Genomic DNA, 24,993 nt, shown 5'->3' on the forward strand with positions numbered 1-24,993 from the left:
GTAGAAGACGAAGTCTGTACAGGTGGGAAACAAGAAATATACACTTCACAATTTATGGGGGCGCTTATGAAAACTCCTCGCGAAATTTGAAGGCAGTACATATTTTGCCGCGTCGGAGGGAAAACAAGACTGGGAAATGTTCCATTGATATATAGCGTGGCGCGAGGTGCTACGGCGGAGGGGAAGTAGGGGAGGAAGGTGAGTGGTGGTGGGGGTCCCAGGCGCGCGCCGCACACACGCCAGTCGTGCTCCGAGAGTCGAGCTGTGAAGTTGTGTGAGCGCGTAGTCGTGTCGACGACACTTGTGTGCTTGTGACCTGTGACCTGTGACCGTGGAGATCTACGTGTGTGACCCCAGTCAGTGAGTGCCGGGTATGTACCACGTGACCTGACACTACCACTGTGTCCGAGAAGGGTCGTTAGACGGTGTTGGCCTACCTTCGTACCGCACGATTACCTACCAACAGATCGATGGCTTGTAGCCACACTACACCAGCACTTGTGTTGTGCCCTTTGGATTAACCCTTGGATATCCCGCCAGGTAAGGTCTAGGGATGTTAGAAACACCTGTCCTCGACCTAGCGTATCCTTTCAGTGAACCCTTCGGAACCTTTGACGCGTCAGGTTCATAAGGAACACACTCTACAAGCGAAAACAATTGCAAGTTTTTTATCATTGAACCCCCTTTTCACCAAAAGTTTAACAAAGCTTTAATAAAAACATTATAATTCAAAAATTTGTAGCCATAATTATATTCCGTGATAAATCCAATTTTTGTGTAGCCTACGCACCCGGCTTGAAAAACCCAAGTCATATGAAGATCAGACTTCCAACAACCAATAAAAAGTATTGAGCTACTTTTCGGTCCAAACACTCATAATTGTACCAACGTTAATTTTTTTAACATCGTGTCCAAGAGTAGTAAATTTCACAGATTCCATTAAAAATTATCAACAGAGTAACCACCTTCCCTCCCTCATCTTCAGTGTCATCGCTCCTCTGAGGAGAGATCCTCGCAGGAGATCGTAACTGCACGTCCATTAAAGAGAAACTACGCTAAGATCTTGTAGGACGCTAATAATTGCTATATCAGTTGTAAATTCCGTCGTTAAACGATCGTAACGGTCGCTATCTCTGGGCCACTAGGGTTGTTTGTCGATAGTTTAATTGCCTTTCACAGTAATGTCGAATAGAACGTCAATGTTTTAATTGTTTTTATATTGTCCAACCATTTCTCGTTGAAAAAAACGTAAATCAGCATTCGGCTAATAGTTTTCCCGCTAAGAATGATTCCCATTGTAAATAATCCAATCAATCGGAATAAAAACTCCGAAATTCTTAAAAACATTTAACTACCGCGATTCACAAATTTTCTTGAGTTGGAGCTGTTATAGGAATACCGTAATACCTTACCAATTAACAATGACACTATGTTTCGCTAATATACTCTTTCTTAGTTAAAGTAATGCCAAATATTTACCACAAACTTTGCCAGAATTCAACTTTAAGCGCGTCGGTAAGGAATTGTACAAGTATAATTTGCCACGATGTGTATCGCTAGAACTGTAGGGACCTCCTAAAAGCAAACCTGTACAGTGTACAGCACGCAAGCTCCCGCAGGCCTAAGTAGGAGACCCACTCAAATATTTAAGACCATGTAATGGAAACTAAATTCCCACATGGGCGCAAAGCTAACGACCCCGTACGTACATCATGGATATCGTGGTTAACTGTTTCAGTTAAATTGGCATCTCTCGAGTTTTACTACGCGTTGAACACTTTTCATGTCGTAAATGCGATAGATCACTTCCTTACTCTTTTTCTAACAGCTGAGTTTTTACTTCTCCGTTTGAAAGCAACATTATTCGTATACTACATATACATTATATCGTAAAAATACGAATATATTTTGTCACGACAAAAAACTTTTGTATATGTTGTATTAACCTGAAATTCATTATAAAATAAAACACGTTCAAGTGGAAATGGTTCAACCAACAACAATATGCGTCTTAACTCGGTGAGAAATCATAACTGCAATGATAAAGTATCAAATAAAATTGATATTTCCCCAAAATCTACGCGTTTTAAAATAAATTATTCACTAAAAATCTTTTTTAAGTCATATGTATTTAAATTAGTACATGCTAAAATATTTTCCGCGTTATTAGTTTTTTTAGTGGTGCCTCAAATATGTATAATTACATTAAAGGGAATAGTCAATTAGTAAGGGTGAACGCAGGTATCCATCCACTTTTATCATGTATTAGCTGTAAAGTATGCCAAACTAATTAGCAATCACAATCAAACTATTACGTTAATTGGAACTCCTTGTAGGAGCGACACTAATTAACATATTCCGAAATTGTTTGTTGTCCACGACTAATATGAATACAATCTTATTCAATCGTCTAAATTTTATTATATTTTTTGAAAAAAATTACACGATTGTAAATGTTAGGAGGATAAAAGTACACATATACTACGCTAAACATAATTTTGTACTCCATAGTTTTGAGCTAAGAATATGGAACTGATAAAATTTCAACATTTAAGAAATTGCTTAGCCATATTACTTCTACTGACAGTGGAGTCATAGAAATTAATTTATGTGGTAGAGAATACACTTTTAATTGAAAAATTATATTTGTGGAAATTAATACTGTAACCTACTAGTAATAAATAAAAAAAAATAGTTTCAGATCGGTATTAATAATTTTGTAAAACTTAAAACATCTTTGAAACAAAAGATTATTGCCTATTTGATAACAAAATTAAAATTATAAATGAACAATAAAATGTCCATTCCCGTAATCCAATGTTTACTCGTTGTACAACAATAAATAACGTTAGACAAACAACGATCCAAGTAAAATACTATAGTAACAACTATAATAGCAGACCGAGTGGTAGTTTTATTGTTGTAAATTTAAGTGTACTGACGGACTGACATGGCGTTAATTCAGTTAATGTCCACATCCTACCGATCCCATAGTAACGCGTCTTCTATTGTATTAACATTAACTTCGAAAGTATATCGTGTGTTTTTACTCAAGTTGGTTCAATTCTAATTAACAATATATTTTAACGTACAATATTTGTCTGTAGTTGTTTTATTGATGGGAGAATCCATCGCCAAAGCTAATGTTATTCAATAATTACTTGCTTTTCATTGTTGAAAGTTTGTTGACGGGTTTGATCGTAGAATTATCTTATTTTGATGATCGTATAAATGCGCATTCAAAACCTTTCCTTTGTGTTTTTCTTGTGTTGTGAAGTGCATAGTTTTAAGTATTTAACCAGTCACACATAAAAAGTTTTGAGAGCTTTAGAATTAAAATATTGAAAAACTAAAGTGTTTGGATCCGTATTCATGATAGCTTTAAATAATTGCAGGATAATACATAATATAATATTGTTCTATTGGGGATAAAGTTCTAATTTCCGCCAGTACAGGCGGTACTTAAGTGTTGTAGTCACTGTTTTTTTTTTTTTTTTTTACTTACTAATGGTTTTTGACCAGTACACTCTAAAAAATCATGAGACCAAGATGGGCCACGGGCCTAAGCATACAATTTAGATAATTGCCTTTCTTTAAGCAAACAGAAACCTAATTATGATATATAATTTGTAATTCTTGCATTTCAAAATTTATTAGAGAGTTGGAATTGAATAAATTTCAATTATTTGAAATTTTGTCGACCCCAATATATATAATTGTTCGATCTTGTACTTCAGATTATAAACAAACAGGGGTATACTCGTGTACCGTTGTCGCTGATGATATTTCGTAACCCTGTTGAATTCTGTGAAGATATACCACAATATGACGTTCCATCATAGCTGTGGAACATTCCCGTAAAGAATCCCCTAACAAGACTCCAAGCAAAATTTAAAGGGATAAAATAAATACATTTTTCATCACCATCGATAGTTGTTTTGTCAAATAAGTTTTAATACACTTAAAATTACAAACATACTTTATGTGCCACTAGAAAAGTACACAGTTTCAGATCCAAAAAAATTAGAAATTTTCATAATTGCAAATCTTGCAAGTACGATCACACAATTTGCAATATTCGACGTATGCTATGTATATTCACAAATACATATAAATCTGTTTAAGACGGTAAGTGAAACCGAGGACCGTTTCGAGTTTTTAACTCGTTCCCGGCGCATTATAAGTTAACATCCAGTTAGTGAACCTGTGTACGCTAAATGAAGGTTGGATCCTTTTGGTGGAAAAGCGAGAGAAAAAGAATAGAGCCGTTATAAAAAGCTGTAAAGCAAACTGTCTTATCTACGGCACGGTGTCTGACTCTGAATGGAAATTTTCATTAGACCAACGCGCTGTTTTATCTACCTTTTAACGATCGTAGGTATTCTCGCGGAGGGACTCATTTTGTGTACACGAGCTTTTATTACTCCGATGTATGCTATATTATTACTTTGGCTTAGTGTTTTGTGTTGCATAATTAAAACGGCACTTCAGAGACGCTTTATCATTGTTCAATTGTGCAATAAAAAGATGGTAGCACGTATTGTAGTTTATGGTTAATTTCAATTTAGACTTGTATGTTATATTAATATTTTATCATACAGAGTCATAAACTCACGTTTTATTTTTACGTTCAATGATAAATTAGGAATGATTATGCCACTCTCTGAGTTTTTATTGAGAATAAATCGTAATGAAATGTTAACTAATCAATACCACAGCCGTAACTTGGTATATTATACTACTACATATAGTTTATAAACTATTAGCTTTCTTTATATTTTTATACCAATATTTTTCAAGAATGTTTAATACGCATTAAATCCATAAATAAGAATGTTGAAGGGAACCGATTCTGAGATATTGATGCTAAATGTAATAGATGTTTTTATTGTTGAGGGATGTCGCAAGACATCATTTTCAATTTGCAACGAATTGTTCAATATCTAAGATAAGTGAAATACCAACGATAGTATCAAGCTCGGCAGTAACGGCTGTAGTGTTGTTTGACCAGACTTATGTTCAATACTTATCGTTGATAAACAGCAACGATGCTGTTACATATATTATAATCCAAAATCCAAAGATCCTAATCAACGATGATAGCGTGGAAGATAGAGCAACGCGTATTATTAGACCATTTTGTCACTTTCCATATTCATTATAGATTAACAAAAATTATGTCGTAGATAATAAGATGTATTGGCATCGTCTAATATCTAAAGTAGGATTAATCAACGATAGTACACAGGTCAATTAACACCTTATTATCCTCAGACTACTCTATCACGGTCCTTGTTTATTGGTGATAAAAAAGATAATTAAAATAGAAGGTTTATCTAATATCAAACGATGATAACAAGGTGGACTGTAACACGTTGTTATCGTCAGACCATTCTATCACTGTCCGTATTTATTGTTTATAAACAAAGACAGAGTTAAAATTAGAAGATTTGCCGTAATCTAATACCAAACGATGATAATAAAGAGGACAGTAACACGTTATTACCACGTCGTGATCATTCTATCACTGTCCGTATTTTATTGTTGACAAACAAAGACAGAGTTAAAATGAGATGATTGACCGTAATCTAATATCAAACGACGATAACAAAGAGGACAACAATAACACGTTATTATCGTCAGATCATTCTATCAATGTCCGTATTTATTGTTGATAAACAAAGACAGAGTTAAAATTAGAAGATTTACCATAATTTAATATCAAACTATGAGAACAAGATGTATTATAAAATTTTATTATTGAAAAATTATTTCTCTATTGTTAATAAAAATTTGTCGTTGATAAATATAGGCTAACGACGTTGTTGTTGGATGTGTTACGTACTGGATGTAATCCAGTATGTAAAATTGCTACCAAAGTTGACTTGAAGTGAATTGCTCTCTATAGACTAATTCATTATTGGCGGTATTCAGCAATAAATGACGATGAAATGTCAAAAATTTGCAAACGATAACAAATTGAATCCAACACGAGCTCTTTACCAACGACTGGTCTATGATTGGCATTAACGCGTTTTTCTCGATAATGTGATCGTTAGTGGTATATTGTTGCTGGTTCATCATTGTTCAAGACTATCTCTGATTGTATCGTTAACAATATGAAATTTCAATAATGTACTATATCTCATGGATCACTTTCAAAGATAGAACTAGGATAACAGTAAATTGCTAATGCCGAACGATATTACAAACCAACGATAGCACCGTGGTTGCAATAAAACATGTGCCGATAGTCAGTTCTCTAAATATTTATCAACGATATCGTTTACAACGTGAACTCTCAAAAACATCAGGTAAGAAGGTTATGTCTGAACCATCGGCGCAACCGTCTGTCTGCCTTTCGTCATATTTATCGTTGACGAACACCTAACGATATCGCTAACGATGGCGCGTGGCCCGGCTCAAGTAATGACGCTATGACCTGGGGTTGTCATTATTCAACCCCTGATTGGACCGTCTGTATCGCTTCGCCGACTTCTCAACTGTGATTAGTGCACTTCTACCTCCCCTCGCGTCCGCATAAATCCAGACTGGAGGTACGTCGGAGTAGGATTGTTTAGCCTAATGTTTTAGCCTGTAGCAAATATCATTAGTAAAATATATTTTAGCCAAATATCTATCTCGTAATAGCGGTCTGTGTGGACACTAGACCTGTACTCCATTTAATTTATTTATTTTTTTTAAATTTTATTCATTAGACTAATAGTTCTCCTCTCTCGCGGATATTTTTTAAACATTTTAATGGAAGGTAAGACGCAGTTGAAGGAGGATAAGTAATAAATTGTTTATTGATTAAATTAAAGCAAACATATCAGTTCTGATTTTGACCAATTTAATAAAGAAAATAACATAGGCTTTATTAAGGTTTAGTTCAATTTCGTAATTAATAATTTTGAGATATTAAGATTTATCCTAGTGAACATTTTGGTGTGCCATGAAAAAATATTTTTATGTTAGAAACACGTAACGTTTCCAAAGTAGAGCAGGTTTTTCTACATTTGATATTCTGGTATGTTAAAAGCACTTCAATGCCACGTTGCGAGAGCTGTTACGTGTTCACTCTTCTTCTGGAGTCAAGACAAGGTGATATTAGCACAACATAATTTTTTTAACTAACCAAATTATAACTAGCTATCAGAAAGGAAATTCCCCTAAAAATATATTTATGTTAATATTTTCTGTAGTACGTTCATTGCCATATTTCGTGAATGCCTAACCTGTTATATTAAGATGTACATTTTTGTCCTGAAGAAATGAACTGATATCAGTTATCGAAACTTCGTGTTACAGTTTTTGTAATTTTACGTTGGCAAACAATTTGGACTTTTTAGATGTAAACTGTTGGTATCATCTTTCATGGATATCTGAAAATGTAATGATTTAATGAACAATAATTTAAATTGAGAGTCCTAAATTTAATTTCCCTGAAGGCTTTAATGGAAGCCTTACATGCAGGTAAATTACCAATCGCGTACTTGAATTAAACAAAGTTAACGCAATCAATCCTCCAAACCACTGCTGGATTGTGCAGAGATAGAACTGAGAGCTAAAAATATAATAATGACTTGAAATATACGAATGGGTTTTGTTTGTTTTTTTGGAATGCATGAAATATCCGAGCACAAACGGAAGCACAGCGGCTGCACGCTGGCGGAGACTGCTACTCCCAATATCAAAATGAAAAGGTTCTGTTGCTTTTAATTAGAATCGATTTCAAAGCAAACCAATGAAACGCGGACCTCTAAACGAAATATTTGAAAACAATCAAGCGCGGCCGCAGGTTGTGAATAGTCGCTCTGTTCGCTTAATAATCAGCCTGCCAACTTTTTGTATTACGCCGATCACTTTTAATTAAACTTTACTCTTTGAAAGCGGCTCGCGTATCGAAAAGTTTTCGTTCGCGCCGCCGACCACGGAATCTGTAGCAATTATGTGGGCCGGGGGGGAACGCCGTTACCGGTACCGGAAGTCGACCGATCTCTTACCTCCGTTTCCGCTTAAGTGGCTGTTCAGTGATTAACCGGAAGTTAGCGCTGAGCCGACACATCTGATCTGGAGGTGTTGAAAATCCCGACACTAGTTGTAATCTTGGCCAACACGATTTGTTATAGAAGGTTGTATCTAATTCCTACCTAATCTAGGCGTGAATTATCATAAAGTGTATGTAGTTTGTTTAACTAAATGTATCCACTGTTTGAGGAATTTAGATTTTTTTTTTTCGATTATATTAATCGTTTTTAAGGGAAAACGATCGAAAGTTGCTTACAAAATCGTTTTGACCTCTCCGGGAATCGAACCCATGATCTCCTGTAGCTTTACCCCTACGCTACGTTGAGGTCGATAATTGCAAGATAATTATTGCTTCAAGGATACTTGAGAAGGCCTTGTATGATGTTGCAAAGGTAAATAAACACAGTGTTTAATTAGTATTTATATTAGAAATATAACATTAAGCTCTGAGGTATTAATAAAATGTACATTTTTAGTGAATAATCAAACACTACTTATTTCGCTCGAAGTTTAGGAGAACTGTGTAATATTCTAAGCATTTAAAAACTAACGTTGTGTTGCTTTCTATTTAAATACCATTCTCTCTTGTGTCGGATAATAGTCGGCAGAGTTTGCGATGCCTAACTACAAGGTGATGGTTTTAAGAAAAGGTGTTTCACAGAAATTGCTGTATTGTTTGTGCAAAATTATTTTTAATAAAAATAAGTAATGTGAGGTTTTTAGCATAAATAGTGGAGTGAGTTATTTAAATAAATACGAGTATATAGAATATTAAAAATTACATTGAATAAATGAATGGAAATGCGCTTGCTTAAGAACTGATTTTACTCATTCGAAGAAATAATTACTATTACATTTCATATATATATATATATATATATATATATATATATATATATATATATATATATATATTGTATTTTTTGTTTTAATAATTTGAAGTAATGGTAGTTGTAATTTCCCAAATCGCGCCCTAAATGCTCTCTTTATTATTAATTCGATTATAATGTCCTCTGAATATACTTTATGTTGGTTACATTACTCCCAATAAAACATATATGAGAGACTCATATAGATCCCTCGGTATCTTGGATTTGTCTAGTGTTACAGCACGCGCTATAATTTAGTAACCTCATAACACACCGACCGTACAGAATAATATAACAGCGTAACGCGCCACATAATGCGCCTTTGATGTTTGCTAAATGCAACCCGCTGGCCAGCTGTGCCGGTGGCTGCGGGCAGTATCCTGCATGTGAAGGCGTCTCCTTCAGTCCACTGCAGCTACTATGTTCAGTTGACACCTGTTAGTTCTGCTACTGATTCCGTTAGGATGATAAATTTGTTAGCCCTATTGATTATTACAAATGTTTTAGAGTAGGAATGTGTTTCATTCATATGTAAGAATGTTCTTAGATTCCAACTTATGTATTTTCCAGTAAGATATAGATCTTCCCATCACAGCGTCAAAGAGATCAATCTAGCGTATTTTACACAACATATCAGGTTTACGGTGTACCTAATTTTAATCATGAACCGCAGTTCAACTGCGAACAGATAAAACTGCCGCTACCACATCACACGTTAGTCGCGACAATTCTGGCCACACCAGAGTGGTTTGGGCAACTTTAGATCATTTACTCTGATACGTGTTACCACAGGAGATCTAAATGTTGCCATGTGTTACCTAATTATTTGGTAGGTAATTGATATGAACGTGGGTGTATTTTAAAGGGTTTCTCCACACCCTATTCAAAAATAAAGGAAGGAAGTCAAACGTCAAATACAACTTGTAGACCTATCGATCTTTTACTACCCTAATGAAAAAAAATAAAAATAAACAACCCTATCTGAAACGCTAAAGGATTTTAGTCTGCTTAAAATAACTTGGGGTAGGGGTTAACTCTGTTGCATAAAATGCAAAAAGTGAGTCAGTAATAATTACGCTTAATTACTAGTTTTAATCATATTTTCAATTATTTTTATACGACTGACCATATCAAGAAAGTATGTTTTAGCGTCTGTAAGTTATAAATATTTCATATCTTAGATAAATAATATGACTAAATTAAAATGTTAAAAGTTATTACTACAAGGAATAAAATCTTGTTGTATCTTGTTGTATCATATTATGAGTAACCCTTTACATAGCATGTATCAGGTTAAGGCATGCAGGTTTAGTAATCATGACTGTGTATACTCTTATTACTGTGATGACTCAATCATGATATACTGCCAATAAACATTGTCATACAACGCTAAAACTCTTATAAACAGCAAAATCCAAAATTATGACCTTAGATTAACATAGTGCAAATGTATTCTTTTGGAGAGCTTAATTTCTCTGAAAAGTCTAACACTAATGTTTACTTAACTTCAACCGTAATCGTTAAGTTAAATTCCTTCCTTCTCCCTTTTTATGCATTTATGTGGTCTCCCAACAATGCATGACGGACGACGGTGGAATTCTGTAGTAGTCTTTATGTAATTGCAGACAAATGTTCATTCTATCCCTTGTTATTTTCACTCAAAACTCTTATTTATTCCCTTTAAAATTTTAGTCCATTTCATTATATAATAAGATTTATACTACTTTATTTATATTGTTTATTTCAAATAATGTAATAAATAGTTTTCATAATACCAGGACTTTGTATATTAATTATTGTAGTAAGTAATTAACTTCTATGTCATTATGATCTAACTAGGTTGTCATATTTAAATTACGAGAACGGATTAAGTATGCACTTACTCTTATAATTAGTCGTAATTTGCAGAAGATAAAAAGTACTGTAAAATACATTCATTTATGAACAACCTGTTTTAATATAAGCTAACACTTAAAAGATGAATAGGTTCGTTCGTTTCCAAAAACTTGCCAAAGGAATGTTCGTTATAGCTGTTATACTAAATAAAAAACATATTCAGGCCTATAGCAAATCTAATCAATATAAAATACAACATATATAATAACAAGGAACTAATAATCGGTGCTTATTTTTTAATAATTTATAATCTGTGCAGATCAAAGAGTTCCAAACAAGTTACTGAATCCGTGTTTATGTATATTTCGTCACAAAAATCCTATTCCGTTATCTGAATTGGTCTAATTGTTCTCACATTTGAGCAATTGTGTTACATAAGTGTAATATAAACATTATGAATTATAGAGCGGTAAGTATAGTACCAGCAGATCCGGGGATCGCTATGTAGGCTACACTAAGCTAATCAGCTACTCAGACCCAGTCACCAATTATAGGACAAACTAGGTCACCTGCTTCGGTTCCGGTTCCAAGCGCTGGCGCCACCCTCACAATTACTCTATATTCAATACAGTCCTTAATCTGGTGTTGGCAGGTCGTTATGGACCGACCATAAGTGCAGTTCAGTAAGTCACCTGCTTCGGTTCGGGTTCCAAGCGCTGGCGCCACCCTCATAATTATTCTATATTCAATACAGTCCTCAATCTGGTGTTGGCAGGTCGTTATGGACCGATCATAAGTGCAGTACAGTAAATCACCAATTATAGGACCAACTAGGTCATCTGCCTCGGTTCCGGTTCCAAGCGCTGGCGCCACCCTCACAATTACTCTATATTCAATACAGTCCTCAATCTAGTCTTGGCAGGTCGTTATGGACCGACCATAAGTGCTGCTCTGTTTAGTTCTGCATAAAGATTGTGCGAAGGTTACAGATTTCATGTTATTCAAATATCGCAAAATAGCAGAACAAATCGCGGAGAGCGGAGCAGTGAAAACGCACCCCCCACCCCTCCCGCTCACTACGGCCCTGTGATCGTAGCTACGTACGATGGGCTCGGAAACCTAACAGCGTAAAAGGCACAGTGGCCCTGCCCTCAGTTGATTGCCCTTTTCCAGTTGTGTTTGTTCACCATCAGCCGTATCGATCAGGGCTCTGGTTGATAAAATACTAAACTGCTCCAATATCACTCGTGCAGTTGTAGCTTTGTTTATTCCGCCAGAACAATATAGCTGCAAACACCCAATAACGATTCAATTCCACTTCTTTGTTCTACCAATTACGAGTGTTCCGTTCAGAAATAGTGGTTGGATTAAAAAAGATATTTTTTGGTTTCCAAGCAGAGGAAATGTACTATCATCACAGTGTCGCTTGTACACTTTCAATGAGTTTGGAGAGTACGAATTTCTTATATCGGTAATAGAAATTGCTAATTTTGGAGTGGATAAATTCAAAAGGAGCATGTTGTTTACTCTATTTGATTTTTAAACTAGTGTTCCGTAGTGTCTTGAAATTACGCTAGATAGAAATGACATCAGATAAGGATATTAATATTTTTCGGTGTATATATGAAAGATGAAATGATTGTCGTTACACAAACTTCCATACTTTAAGTAATATTTAATTACAAACATGTCATTTCTTTTAAATGTACTTCATTAAATATGCCATTTCTTTTAAATGTACTTCATTAAATATGCCATTTCTTTTAAATGTACTTCATTAAATATGCCATCTTCCTAAGTCGTACATTACTCCAAACAGGCTGTTTCCTAAAGTCATAAACATAATATAAAAATATTTTTGCTTTATTAAAAAACTGGAAAAACATTCCACATTAAATATGTTCTTAAATTTGAGTAAGGTATTATTGTCCTGACAATAAGTATCGAAAGCGCTACTATATTTAACATAAAAGCATTTGTTAGTATAAAAAACTGTTGTAATAGCAGAAGGACGACTAGTCAGAATGTTTAATTACAAATAAATAATTTTTTTAAGGAAATACAAAATCAAGATATTTTAAATAGTTGTCTTAATAATTGAACTAAAATGTTACCCACCTGTATGTAAATTAAATTAATTTCAATTAAATCTGAATGGGGATTGCACAATTTTGAAATGGTTTCAAAATAATGTATTTATTAGTTAAAACTATTCATTTATGAACCTAAGTAATATTGTACTCAAGTACATCTAGGTAATCACTTTCAATATTTTTTTAAAATTTTGTTGTTAATTAAGTATGACGCACTTTGATTTACATGTTCTATAATTAGTATATCTGAATTCCGGAAACGCCATATAGAATCCGAGCACATTTGAAAGGCCGTGGGAATGCCTATCACGATTTCTCGGAAAGCAATGTGAGCGTTTCCCATCTTGTAAATCACGATTCTTTAGCGTTTTAAGGCCATTCCTTGAATTTATACTCCGCAGGCGACACTTTAGGGGAACCCACAGTTAACGTCGTTATGGCGAAGTTGTTTATCGCCGAAATTTCGAACGTTTTCGGTAGTGTTAATTTCAATGAATTTAAGAGAAATGGGGTACCCAGTGAGAATTTCAGTTTGATTGGTAGGTAGCAGGAGGAGCAGGTAAAGTCATAGTTTCATATTTTACGGGAAGAGTAGACCTACGTAATTTGTGAATACTACTGGCTAAGTGAAGCCTCTCCACCTCCTGATGACCAAATCCAACATTTAGTGTTCTAAAGATAACTTTCGAACGATTTGACCTAGACTGTTGAAATTTTGTATCAAACTCCACCTCTACATCTCTTATAAAAAATTATAAATATTAGACTACTGAGAGCCGCTCTACATGCTAGGATGCCATCAAGGAGGTGATCCTGAAAAGTAGGAGTACAGGTTGGACGGAAGCCCCCCTGGCGTCTTAGGACGACTTGCTACGGTGACCGCTGAGCGATCTTGTCCTTGCGATCCTGTAGCTTGCAGGATTAATATGGCAAGCAGACTAGTTTTAAATCCTTGCGAGGAATGAGGACAATTTTTATCAATAAAAGAGTTTTTGGTGACTGTCCTAATCAACAACATAGAATTGATAACAATAGTAGAGATTCGAGAGGAATTATAAAACTGACATATCATTCTTATATGTATAAGCACACAATTTCATATTGCTTGAAATCGATAGAGGAAGTCCCCTTATAAAGGATTCTTTGTCAGATTTCAAAATTGTTGGTTGACAATATGAAACAATTTTTTTTCTTGGATTATGTTTTCTCGAGTGTGACGTTCTTAAAAAAAAGTCTGTTATTCGTGAAAGTAAATGTTAAATCAGCGTCAAATAATGATATAAAAACGCTAATAGTATTAAAATATTATCTTTTGTACATAACTACATTGTTAATGGGTGATACAATAAATTAATCAAAAGTATATTTAAATGTTACTCACCATCTTTCCTTCTGTAATTTGTAAGGGGTTGACGTCTTACCTGAAAAAATATTTCAAAACTATGAAACATGCATGATATATTATTTGATATTATAATGATATATTATTATACATATTACTATATTTTTGTAACACTGTGAATAATATATTTAAAATTACATAGATTAAAACTAAATTTGTGTGTTACAGTGCAAGATTGTGTATGCAGCTGTTTTGTTTATGCTGCATTAATTTACTCATTAGTAATAGTAGGGGGAGTAGAATCAATGTAGGAGTACACACATTATGTGGAAGTAACAGTCTTTAATAAGATTTAAGTTTATTACTCATTGTATTACGCAACATATGCGCTTATGATGCAGTGTAGCGGGACAAGCAACGTCGAGCGTGCCTGCTTCTTAGATGGGTGACCGCTGAGCGATTCTGTCCTTGCAAGCAGCCCGCCTGCCCGGCCATTGGTGGTGGTTTGGAAGTCACCTTTAAGCCGTTGGTCTCCGGGTTAATTGCTCTTGAGGACTTATTAGCCCTAACTTCGACTAGTAAAATAGACATCCTTTACTTCTCTTTACTTATAGTCTATTTTGTAAGGCGCATTAAGGAACGTCCCGATTTATTAAACATCGATGAATTATTATGAACTTACTTATTTACTTTCCTTAAACTATATTGAAGCCATTCCTCTCTGAGAGTTGTATTCCCTCCATTGGAGTCAGTGGAGTCAGGTCTAACAACATTTGAAACTTGTATTCATGCAACGTGAATTAATCAAGCTATGAATTACGCCAGATTTGAATTAGAGTTTAATTTGGTAAGTTAATACTTCTATGATATTCACAATAACGTGGTAAAGTTTAGAGGTTCTGGCCGAATAGTTAAATGTGAGTTTAAAGTACAACTACTCTGATATTGCTTCCGAGTAGCACAATCTGACAGGTGGTCCCACTGCTAGCTCCATCTTTAATAATTATCTCGGGAATTTTGTCTCAGTCTCAAGTTTAGGTTGTAGTAACTAATTCAAATATATCCCCTCCCCTCTACCGAATATTATTGGTCAGTTTCCGTTTTTAACTTGTTTGTAGCGGTTTTACAACTTATTAAATTTAATATTAAAGTTATTAGTATAAATATACTCTTTTTAGGGGACTGTTAATTATTTAGACTGTTTTATGGCGGAGGCACCCCTCTCCGCCTAAATATATCACAGGTGTCACTTAATGTACACAGCTATAAATACCCATAGACATTAACTCTTGGTTTTTGTAAAAAAATACCACTATTTTATAATTATTAATGACATGTAGTTATCTCGTAAACATTTTAATCGAAATGAACCTGTAATTCGTTTGATAACGAAACCAAGAAAGATTAATTGCCATTGTAAACCAATATCAGACATAAACAATGCAAGTGCTACTTTTGGTGTTTATAGTTTTTAGTTTTTTTTCTTTCTACGTGTAATCTGATGATTTCTTCTTCATTATGCTATTCTCGGTAAAATGTGTCTTAAAGTTTGTAAATTTAGGCACTGCATATAATAAACTAATTATTAATTTTACGATATATAATCAGGATTAACATTTGGACTCGGATCTTTTAACCTTTCAATAATTAGCGATTTATTTATTTGAAAGGAAATTAGTTGCTTTAATTATATTATGGAAAATAAGCTAGTTTTCTATTTCAGTTGTTTATTTTGAAGGCACTGCCAGTTGTCTTTGGGGTCCACTTTTTCACTAAGGGGATATAGAAAGGAGTGAGGCGGGAAGATGAGGTTGCCTGGCCCAGCCTAGCGCTGCCAGCCGGACGCGAGGTCAGCATACAGAAATAATTAGCGGTGTTGGAGGAAAGGCGCACCGCGACCAGCATTGACAATTGATAGCCTTCCAGGGATTGTTTGCTAACTTTCCGAAAGAAATTAAGTTTGTGTTGAAAGTTCTCCCGGAGCCCGGTAATGAATGGAGTTGTTACTCCAACACTTATTGTTCCACTTTTATTTGATTTAGTTTTCTTTCTTTTACTCTAACGCCGAATTGAAAGATTAATTACGTCAGGTGCGACTGGTTAGGGTAATGGCGGTAAATTTATGTTCCTAAGTTTTCCCGTATGGAACTTTCCCAAAATGTTAATTTAAAAGATCCATTGTCCGCTTTTTCTTTCGAAATTATATTTGTGTTACAACATTTAAAGCACTTTACCTACTAGAAGCTTGTGTAGTGCCTCCAGTCAGCTGACAAATCTATTTATGTAGAGATTGAAACAAATATTTTGGCCTGCGTTATGCCCACAAAAATGTCTAGAACTTTGAAAAGCTCTGCCCACCCACCAATTTTGAATTCATTAAGATGGTGCCATGTTTTCGGTTGGAAAATATTTTGTATCGTTAAGATCACAGTCCTTTTTGAATTCAGTAGAAACTTTTTCACTGAAATGTGTTCACCATAGGGCGTAGTAACCATTTAGAGTGGAATTTAGGGGTATCTTAAAAATATGCCATCTCCCACCCCCCAAAAATGATTGAACAATAGTAGGTACATTAAATTTTTAGAATATGTGTATGATAAATGACTGTATGACTGTAGGGAATTAAATGATTTTAAAATGTTTCAAAGTAATCTTTACAAAAGATATGGTTGCTTTTGTCAAAAACAGTTAAAACCATTTTAGTTTCAAAATTTAAAGCTCATGTACATGTTTAAATTTGTGGCGTTTTATTTAGGCGTGGTTAGGACACTTTAATTGTCCTAATTACCCGTAGAGTGATACAACTACTTTTTCTGTCTTTAAAGAATTTGTCTTGAAAGCATTGACTTTGAAATAAAACAATCTCAACCAATGCCAATTGAACCTCTTTGATAAACTAATTTTTCCCTTCATCAGTAAGATCAATCTTAGAGACCTCCATGAGACATTTATAACATGATACTGATTTCATTGACCTGTGATGAGGGATGTGTAGCCGAGCTTAAATTGATAAAATCATTCATTAAGCTTTAGACAATACAAGACACAATCACCGATTCCACCTAATTATTTTTGTATTCGCCCATTACTTAACGTTAAGCCTTTAGGAGGTATAAATAATGATATAAAATATCTCGAAGATCAAAAGAATAATCCTAGACAACATAAATTCCATCCACCTTTCCAAAAGCCAAACCCTTTTCCGAGCCAAAGCTATTACCGGGGTAGCGACTAAACTTTATTTGTTTGTACTAATTGCATCACCATTTTAAACCGCAAACCTGTCGACATCAAAAGACTGAGGGATATACAATTTAATGAGGACATGCGTCAAAGGAACGTTCGTCGACGGTGAACGTCCACAATTTACAAGATTATGACCCATTTAATGAAATCTTGTGTTCCGTCCGAGCCAAAAATGTTCTGTCAATTCGAACAACTACATATTAGAAAATAAATTACACTTAGAGTTATTTTTATCTCTTAAAACACACGTGTTCTATGGATACGTGGTTAAATTGTGTCAAATTTCACCATTATCTAATGAAATTTCACGAATATTTTCTATTTACAATAATTAAAAAAAACAATGAATGATTAGTAACTCTATGTTTTGAGATCTGTAACCTTCTCTCTCTTCATGAACTAGATAAAATAACCTCATACACATATGAGAAATAGTCTAAATTGAACGTATCAGCATATCATCCCAACGCTTTAGGGCAACTTTCAGTAAGAAAACACAGCAAACCCGTTGTTTACAAATAACCCCCAAAATATACATCTAAAAACCAGCACTGGTTATAATAAACTGAGATTAACGTCTGACCGTAACAACCAATCGTTGACAACTCAGCAGTGACGTTACCACAAGATGGTGGCGGTACATCAGAGAACCGACGTAGCCTTTTGTCATTGTTTAATTTAGATAAACTGCTTAATGATTTCATGACTCCGTATTGATTTATTTGATGTCCGTTCGATTTCTTATGAAATCGTATGAAGCCTATACTAATTTTCTTTTCAAACAGTAAGGTTCCGGATATATTGTGCTACTTTCATCCTATTATTCATACTGCGACCTTTCAACTAACAATTATGGGCAATTTTGGACTTTTCCGTTAATCTCGTTTTCGTGTTGTATTAGTGCTCTTTGATTATAACATTCAGTATAAAACTTTAAATGAAAAATAGTCAATCTTGTAGTGCAATTCACCCATGTAATAGAAAGATATTACAAAATAACATAGGAAAAATATAAAATTAATACGGTTATAAGTCTATACATTGTACTTGTTCACTATAAGTATAGTGAATTTGAGCATAATTTCAAACGTATACACACGCAGTGTTTTAATTTAATATACGGTGTCTGAATTTTGTGAACACGTACGATATTGAATATTGAACACGTAGGTGTTTATATTTGCATCTCATGTGGCGTAATATTACTTCTGAACAATTTAAGGAATTAGATTAGTACTTTATTTTGGTAAAATTTTTGAAAAATCAGAATAGTAGTGAAAATATTAGACTTTATTAAAATAATATTTTTCCATTTTCAAAGCGACTAATGGACTCCGTCTAAGGAGTCTTTTTTTTTTTTTTTTTTTTTTTTTTTTATATATATAAAATGAATTTTCGAATCCCTACGATGGAGGCAAAATCCACAGTTTTGAGAAAGGGCTGAGTCTTGGGGAGGAAATTTAAAAGCTCCAAAGATGAGCACCCAACGAGCCCTGACGGATGGCCGTAACAGACGCCTTTTTGCTTCCTTAACAATGCAAATATAATTTCACGCCTAAAATCAGCCCGGTGGGTGTATCAAACCTTTTCAGTGAGATATTACTTTTCATCATTGTTATTTATACGGCAACACTTACAATAAAAATGTTTTATCAGTCTAAAGTTCCTCTTTTCTCTAGCAATGGATACAAACTCACCATCCAAAATACATGACATTGTCTAATATGATCCAGATTTCAGATGACTAATCATGATGTAAGATCTGCATCTACATGAATAATTTCATAAAATATTGATTTAAATGGTTGTTTTTTATTTAATTTATTAGAAATTAATAACAAATCATTTAAATAAACCGTATGCATATTGGAATTAAATTGTACCGTGGGTGAGTTGTAGAAAGCGACATTTTAATTTGTGAAGCAAACGAATTACGTATATTTAAAGTGACTGAGAACAAAGGATACTTCTCTGCAGCTTCACCGTCCAATATAAATAGTTATCTTCATAAACAATTTCATACGAACATATTGATTTAAATGATCATTTTTAATCTAGTTTATAAGAAAAGAATAAGAAATCATTTTAAGTAAACCGTATGCATATTGGAATTAAATTGTTCCGTGGGTGAGTTGTAGAAAGCGACATTTTAATTTGTAAGGCAAATGAATTACGTATATTTAAAGTGGCAGGGAACAAAGGATACTTCTCTGCAGCTTCAACGTCCAATTTCGTAGAGTTCCGCCAAATTTAATTTGTTTCCTTCCAAATGTTCCCTTGAGTCAAAGTTAACTGGACAGCTGACAATTGAAAATAACACTTTGAGTCTAGCTCAAGTTAGGGGTATTTATATTTCATTGGTAGCTTTATTTGTTTATTTCCTAAAAAAAAACTCATTTTTCAGTTTTATTGTGTGTATGTGCGTATGCGTGTGTTTGCGGGAGCAAAATTAAAATGATACTGCTTTTTCATAGTAGTCTATTTCATTCTAGGATTTATAAGAATAAAAAAAGAGTTGACAATTTTTCATTTGACTTGAATTTGTAAAATACTATTTTCGTTTTACTCTAAACTAACTAGAACAAAGAGATTTCAATCGAAACAAAAACTTTTCAAAACTAGTAATACTGCATAGTGTAAAGCATAATACTTTGAGTTGAAGCATATTTACAACACTTTTTACAATGTTTTTAGTATATAGGAATTTAATGTGTGCATGTTATTTTCTTGTATGCTGGCCAAAGTAAAATGAAATCTTAATGTTAATTAAAACGATGTAATTGACGTCTTACCTATGGACAATTTGTTTTTAATGAAAAATATGCAAGGATTAAATAAATATTTTTTAATAATTTTAAATATTACACTCAATTCATAATAATTAATTAATTGAAAGTAAATATAACAATGGTTATGGTAAAATTGGATGTGTAATGTCATACAAAATGTGAAATGTACAGTACAATATGAGTATATACGAACAGTTGCAGTTATAAGTAGTACAGTGAAGCTAAGTTAAAACATCGAAATGTTAACTCTGTATATAAAAGATTTAAAGAGATAGCGACGTTCGGATTTACGCGAAAACATTCCTAACACGGGGTTAAACGCATTGCCTGAATATTGGATGGGAAAATCTGTACCACATTGTTGTGCATGCCGCCTCCGCGCTATCATAGTGAGTGGCATCAGGGCAGGGATTTGTGTGCTGGTGAAGTTGGTACACTTGTCCCCTCTTGCAGCCAACTTTACCAACCGAAATATGTATTAGTTTGTTACTTTCGAGAGACATTTACATTGTAATTTTCAGCTTAAAGGATGATATAATTGAATATCAGTGAAATTAAGCATTTATTTCATAGAGTCACAAAAGGCATAAAAAAATCATGGAAAGGCTAGATAATTAAAAAACAATTTCAATTTGATATATGATATTCTATGTTATGTCTCTAATTAGTTATCCAGTGATCAGTAACGATGAGTTCATGCTTAAGGTTTATCGAAAACTCTACTAAAATAAACTTCATCAAAGGACAGAACATATAAACTACGGGTCTGCAAAGAAAAGGTTTTGAGGTATAAATAAGTTTTTAGAAACTCTTCTCGCCCAAGTAAACAGTTATTTCGTAACTAAAGCGGTATTAAAAAGCTTTGTTGGAAAGGGTTGATTCCATGTGAGTGTTGAGTTAAGCTTTAATTCACCTTCCTCTTAGTGCAGCGTCTGGAATCTGACGCTGTCACAGACTTGACTCCTGGTGTTTAGAGTCATGCTCGTCTGAAGAGATCCAAAAAAAGCAAACCAAGCTCAAAATAAACTTGTGCCATAGTTTCGATATCAAAGACTACAAATGTAATATAAATGAAGAGGTATTCCCAATGTCTCATCATCATCAATTGCGCAACTGATTGGACATTCAACTCAACATTCACGTAAAACGCTAGGTACAAATTGATGCGGCTTATTGAGCATCCAACATTTAAATGTGTTTAACGTCCTTCCTTAATGTTTTGTGATTATCAACGTCTTACTTTTATACACATATTCTTTACACATTATGTTGTTCTACTCATCCTTATTTCCTGTGTATCCTCCGCCAAATAGTAGCCTTTTCATGGCGTCATTTAACGTCCAGGATTTTATTTGATTAGGTTCAACCATTAGATAATCATTAAAAAGATTTGGTATTTATTTCACTCGTGATACTCGTTTTCATAGATAAAAAAAACTCAATTCTCCAGGACTTCAATACATCATTGAGTTGGAACAAAATCCTATATCATAACTACCTGATGTTTCATAATCAGAAAGGAAACCTTTTCCCGATCCAAACGGTCTTGCAATATTCCAACCTTGAAGATAACAAAAACAGATTGTTTTAGTTTTTCTTGTAATAAATTGCGTATATGAATTATCTGTAGTTACTCTATAACGTTCTATGGATGATAACGATTATCTTCTATCTTTATAGTTGTATTCATAATAAACTATCTACAGGATCTTATCTTTATAGCGTACTTATCGGTATATTGCGCTATAAAATAACTACATGATAAACTAACTACGTGATATTGTCTCCGAGAATTTCATCATTTGATAAACTAACTACGTCAAACACTGCAAGACAATGTTAATAATGACTCCCTCTACACCAGTGCAGGTCACCTTTGGCCATACATTATTGATATATTCCCTCCCCGACCAACCCTACTGAACTATATATGCTGCCTCTACTGTGGTGTGGATTTCTTGGAAGGGAGAAATGCTGGATACGCTTCTGAATTTTTTTTGGAAAGAAATTAAAATAATTATTCTATTTAAGCTATACTGTATAACATGTTTTTACTCATTGATATTCAATGGTACTCATTTATTAGTGGTAAAGATTACATGGCAATTTGTCATACATTGTCACATTAAAAACACATCTTTGTAGACTCAATGTTAAGAGCAATGCAGTCCTTCAGCAACAAATTAAATAACTAAAAATCAATTAATTAATTAAAAATTAATTACAACACAGATAAAAGAACCTAAGATCAGCAATAATTGTTTAGTTCATGATTAATCCCAAAAACCCCATCCACTTCATAAAATGGGTGTTCCAAAAGGAAAAAGCCAATTTTTCTTTTGAAAATACCAAATAGTGATCTTAATCTATTTGGCAGTGCATTCCATAATTTTGGTCCAAGAGATAATGTTGCTAATAAATATTGTTTGGAGGTCTGTGTTTTGGTTACAAATGTTGTTGCTCCCCTTGTGTTATATTGGTGGATGTTATGATATATTAAGTTGTTTGACGTAGCCATATAAAGCAACGGTTTATTAGAGATTAAAGAGACTGTCATAATATGAATTTCTTGAAATTTTTTTACATGAATCCCTATATCCAATACCATAAATATACTATTCAAGATACTCAAAGTTTTAAACCGTAATTTAAAAAGTATGCACGAATATTCTGGAATGTGAATATTCTAAAAAGTGACTTGTGGAAAGGTGACTGGGTGAAATGGGGACGCTGCTTTAGCACCCCCTGGAATAAGCACCCCTCGGGCTCTGACGTCACGGCAGGGGGGTGCTAAATTCAGCGCACGGACACGGACCAGGCACTGAATTAGCACCCCCGACTATAAGGGGGTGCTAAATCAGCGCATGAACATGGTCGAGGCCCTGAATTAACACCCCCCTGTTCCAAGGGGGTGCTTTATTCAGCGCATGGACATGGCTCAGTCTCTGAATTAGCACCCCCCTATCATTCTACCAGCAAAAAGGATATTTATCTTTTACATATTCAATTTAATCATAAATATATAGTTGTTATCTGGATTTTGTGGACGCTGCCACTTATAAGCTACTATCTACGATTGTTTTGCAATTTCCGATAAACGATTAAATAATATAATAATCAAATATGGCTACTTTCTCTTCAAAATTACCATAGACGTAATATTACATAATAATTCTTCGACTAACAAGGCTAATAGACCTTAGCAACTCCTCCCTCTCACACGCATTGTCATATTTGTGTAATAATTTTCACTCATGACTTTGCCTTTCTTAATTTTTCTAAATATCCCCTATTAAATATAATTAATTAAATCATATCCTTCATTTATTCTATTTCATTTTATTCTTTCAGTTAATCCGTTTGTAAATGTAATTAACGCACTGCTAAATATATATAAAATAATATATATAAAAAAACATAAAATTCTCTAAGCACAGATCATTAAAGCCCATGTAGGCTCTTTTCCCTTTACGTTTTTTAATTACGAGTATACAGTAATTAGAGACAAATTAAAACTTATGATAAAATGCTGCTCTTTTTTTAATTTTAATTAGCTGTCTTAATTTAGATGTATGGATTCATTCTTTTGATATAAGAGTTGTATTATTGTATATTAAGTTCTTTCATATCATCTATAAGAATACTATAAAAATACCATCATTTATTTTCCTCTCGAATATAAGATATTTACTGCTGTATCTACAGTTATACATTTTAGTGAAAGTAAAAGCTATTTTTGAGTCGATTTTTGGAATATTACGGAAGGTATAATGTAATTATAAGTTGTTATACACAATTAGTCTAGTATCTGTGATGTGTCATTTTTATTGTAGCATACAGGTATTGAGCACTGGGCGTCCATACCAATGGAAGATCTACTCATAGTCTAGTTAAGGGTATTTCTCTGAGCATTAACAGTTCAAGCTTAATCCAATCGTGAAAACTCAATGAAACATGTTTCTAGATATAATTAAAACTATGTTATTTTATATGAATCCATAATTAAACTATTTATTTCATTTAATAGCTTCACGGAAATGGAGTGTTTCTTTTTTAGTTTAATTAACTCAAATTTAAAAAAAACTAATATAATTTTGTAGACAATTTAGGCTCGTATTTTAGGCAAAATAGTTCACTGTCACACAGTATGGAATTTTTCTTTGCGGAATTTTTGTTTCATATTTAATTTTAATTAAATTTCAAAATTAGGTTTTATGGAATGAAACAGATGAAGCATGAAAATTACAGTTTTTTGACTTGTCCATTTAGTACAGAAATAATTTTTCAGTACCTGCCCTTAAATAATTACTCATAACCATCTGCAGTAAGAAACTGGATGATAATTTTTTATCTTATGCACTATTAGGCGTACCGTGAATCATCTGCACAATGGAACAGCTCCATAGACTTAACACTACACAAAAATCCGTAGAATGGTACTCACAAAAATATCTCAAGGGTTACGCCCATAAGTATTAATATTGCTTACGTGTAAAATATCCTCTATAGAATCATGCCTAACTATTTTTCATAATTGAAGGAATATATAGAAAACATCAAATACACAATATCCCCTCCGGCTGAGTCGGAAGAAAGCTATATTTCACATGAGGCTACAACTTGAAGATACATTATTAGTTTATGAACTTAAACACTGTGATAAAAAACTTATGAATGAGGCATTAGTAGCTAAGGATGAAGTATATTAATCCGCAAAGGTTTCTTCCTAACTAGTTAATGTAAAAAAAATGTTTGGTCGATTTCTGTCCATATTACCTCTAGCAGAT

At 33.7% G+C, this 24,993-nt stretch overlaps 1 protein-coding gene across 4 annotated transcripts in view; it reads left to right on the forward strand.

Moving 5' to 3' along the window:
* The first annotated feature begins 254 nt into the window (after positions 1-254).
* The window catches only part of LOC124364151 (irregular chiasm C-roughest protein), a 393,724-nt gene continuing 368,985 nt past the window's right edge, over positions 255-24,993 (forward strand). For all 4 annotated transcript variants that reach the window (XM_046819395.1, XM_046819397.1, XM_046819396.1 and 1 more), the window contains exon 1: positions 255-540. The gene's annotated coding sequence lies outside the window, so the exon portion shown is untranslated. The remainder of the gene's footprint in view (positions 541-24,993) is intronic.

This window comes from Homalodisca vitripennis, chromosome 6 (genome assembly GCF_021130785.1).
Source record: "Homalodisca vitripennis isolate AUS2020 chromosome 6, UT_GWSS_2.1, whole genome shotgun sequence".
Lineage (NCBI taxonomy): Eukaryota > Metazoa > Arthropoda > Insecta > Hemiptera > Cicadellidae > Homalodisca > Homalodisca vitripennis.